This window comes from Tupaia chinensis, unplaced genomic scaffold (genome assembly GCF_000334495.1).
Source record: "Tupaia chinensis unplaced genomic scaffold, TupChi_1.0 Scaffold000683_1, whole genome shotgun sequence".
NCBI classification, from domain to species: Eukaryota; Metazoa; Chordata; class Mammalia; order Scandentia; family Tupaiidae; genus Tupaia; species Tupaia belangeri.
In genome coordinates, this window is record NW_006160206.1 from 1,292,202 (window position 1) to 1,295,557 (window position 3,356).

The 3,356-nt window shown below is 45.1% G+C and overlaps 1 pseudogene; it reads left to right on the plus strand.

The window, feature by feature from the left end:
* Positions 1–545: 545 nt before the first annotated feature.
* Positions 546–1,218, plus strand: LOC102495798 (cyclin-dependent kinase 2-interacting protein pseudogene; annotated as a pseudogene).
* The last annotated feature ends 2,138 nt before the right edge of the window (positions 1,219–3,356 follow it).

The window sequence follows — 3,356 nt, forward strand, 5'->3', positions numbered from 1 at the left end:
ACTGAGCTGCAAATCTCTGGTGAAGAGTTTCTTTTCATGTAGTCTAAATTTTCATATTCAGGTGTCCTAATGGCCTTTGTCTAGTTCTTACACAAAGACAGTTTCCTCCATGGAGAAATTTCCAAGCTCAGTCACCCTCTCAGCAAGTGATCAGTGAACTGAAAGTGAGGGCTCCAAATTGACTCACCCCATGGTGGCATCAGCCACTGATAGTCAGGGCCTGATGAAGACTAAACTGGATGCAACTAATGCAGGGGTTGGTGTCTTGTTTTTTTCTTCTTTCCTTCCTTCATTCTTTATCTAAAAGTAATAGTTATGCATGGCTTAAAGTTAGAACTGTACAAAATGATCTAGAGGAAAGACCCAAAGTCTACTTCCCCTCCCTTTCTCTGAACCAAAATCCTTCTCAAAGTTTCCTAGGTATCTCATGTGTAATTTGGAGTGTCACTTTGTGTGAATTGGGGGATGATTGGATGACTTGTGAAGATTTGTTCCTGGCTGTGTCTGTAAGAGTGTTGCTAGATAGAGGGATATCGGCCAACCACATGGAAGCAAAGACTCCTAGAATTGCAACACCCAAAAAAAACCTGTCTTATTTGTTAGTACAAGAAAAATTAAGGACAATGCAACTGATTGGCATAATTTAATCTTGAAATGGGAAACCCTCAATGATGCAGGTTTTACTATGGCAAATAGCATTGCCAACCTGAAAAACAGGTTATTGAGTAAAGATGAGACAGAATTAGAGAGCAGCAGCCTAGCTCCCAGTGAAAATGAAGAAATGGCAAATCCAGAGTATAATAAGGAACTTGAGATGTGGGTGAGGAATTGTAGCTACCACCTTGGATGGTTTGACCAAAATACAGGTGAAAATGGAAAAGCTGTGAACTTTGTGAACTGGAACTTGTGAATTGGAAAATTACCATTGTGGGGGAGAAGAGTAAACAGCACCCTCTGTTTCACACGTGGTCCACAGCCTATTTTTACGAGGTCTCCTGCTCGGCTGCAGACATGTACAGGAATGAGCTCCTTCTGAAATGCACCATGGTTGGAGAGCTTGCACGCACTGCCAGTCGTGACCTCACCCTGAGCTACTTGGCAATGTGGCTGTACCAGCCCTACATGGAGAATGACAACAGGCCTCTCCTGGAAGGCATGCTACTCAAAACGAGGCACTGAGCCCTGCGACCCCACCCACCAAAGCAGTGTCACGTGTGAACTCAGCCTCTAGGTTCTGGACCATGGGCTGCTTCTGCATCTTCCCAAGTGGACAGTCTCCCATGTAGGACCCCAGGCTGCTCCCCAGGATCAGACCCTTTTGTCTGCTGTGGCCACTCACGAGCCTTCTGGATCTTTGGACTGGATTATTTTATCAGCTCCCTGCAGCTTTGCCTTTCATTAGGCACCTGTCATTGTACCTACTGTGACTATCCCTTGTGACTGCTTCTGAGTGAGATAAAGGAGTTCCCAAATGAAGTGAAAGATCTAGAAAGATCTAGAAAGGTCTAGTTTTTGTAAGTTAGGTATCCTTACATATTGTATATGATGTCTTTGTAGAAAATCCTTGGCTGGCTCTGTGGTCTGGTGGTTAAGGGAGCTGGATTGCATATGATTGACCACTCAGTTCAAGTCCCAGCTCCAGCAGCTTGAAAACCAAAGCTGGGCTCATGTGCATGTGTGCCCAAGATCCTGCCAGGATGGAGAAATGGAAGAGAAAGGATAATGGTGTGACCATGCCCCACTGAGCAGAAGCTTTCTCCCTCTCCCTCCCTTTCTCTTTGTCTCTCTGTCTCTGATGAGTGCATACAGACTTGGGCAAATTTTAAAAAAGAAAAAAAATCCCTGGTTTAATGTTTTTACCTTACACCTATCTATATTTCTTGTTTTTTTATGAGGACATGTTAGTTCTGTAATTATGACTAATGTTTAAAACCATGTGGAGGGGTTGGATGGTGATGCCACAGTAACACGATATTCCTTGAGGCTCACCCACATGCAAAGGTCCTGGGAGATCTCCCTGGGTGCACTGGGCATGTGTGTATCATGATATGGGCCTGGCTAAAGCTGGGGGTGAATCATGGCATGAAGTCCCTGTTGGGAGTGACTGTCTCTTTCTCACTCTTGGAAGAAAGAAAAGGAAAAATCCCATGGAATTAACAGTAAAGTTTGGCATCATGAAAATGAAAACTACCTACAAAAATACTGCCATAGTTCCATTCTGGGGATGTGGAGGCCAGATGAAGTACCTCCCATGTCATTTCACTGATCCTACAGCCAGGCAGTCATCACACCATTTCCAAAGTTAATGCATTATGACAGAATAAAGGGAGGACCACCTCTAAGGCCTGGTGGTTAAGGCAGCCTGATCTCATATGGTTGACCACATGGTGTGAGTTCGGGACCTGGCAGGTTGAGAAACATGTCAGACATGTGTGCATACGTGCCCAAGATCCCTAAAGGAGGAGAGATGGAGGAGAAGGGTTATGGTGTGACCATCCCCTGTGGGGAATGCTTCCTCCTCTCACTCCCTCTCTGGTTCTGTCTCTCTGGCAAGCACATACTCTCTCTCTCTCTCTTTTTTTTTTTCTTTTTTGGAGAGGTTTTTGTTACAGGGTGTGTGCGCTCTCCAGAAAGACAGAGACAGAGAGACAGAAAGCAAGAAATCACCCCCCAGGGGGGATGGCCACACTGCAATCCCTTCTCCTCTATTCTCCTCTCGGGATCTGGGGCGTGCATGCACATGCTCCCGGTGTGAGTTTAAGCCACCAGATCTGGGATTCGAACCGTGGTCGACTACATGGGAGTCCAGTGACATAGCCATTACACTAACTGCTGGTCCCTCAAGCACATGTACTCTCTAGGAAAAAAAAAAAAAAAAGAAAAAGAGAACACGGTTTTGAAATACACTACAAAGGCTGGCTAAAAATGAGGGTGTGGAGACAACATGGAGGTACACAGGAGCCTACTTTAACCTGGTCTTTCCTGTTGGAGTTGTTTGTTGTGCTGTATCTTCTTTGTTTACCTTTTTAATGAGTTATCTGATTCCAAGCTGTTTACAGTCCATGGGCCCATGTGTATATTTAATAAATAATTTTAAAAAAAAGTGTTGCTAGATAGGATTGGCAGGTAAGTCAGTGAACTGAGTGAAGAAGGCCTACCTTCAATGTGGGTGTGGGGGTGAGCACCATCCTATCAGCTGGGAGGTTCAACCGGGAAAAAGGAAGTGGAGGATTCTGTTTTCTCTGTCTAGACCCTTCCTTCCAGAGCATTCTGTGTGTTCCAACCGTGGTGACTGAACCTTTGCCTTCTCTGTTCCTGCTCCACAATTCAGCTGTTGACCACATTTGGTTCCTGCT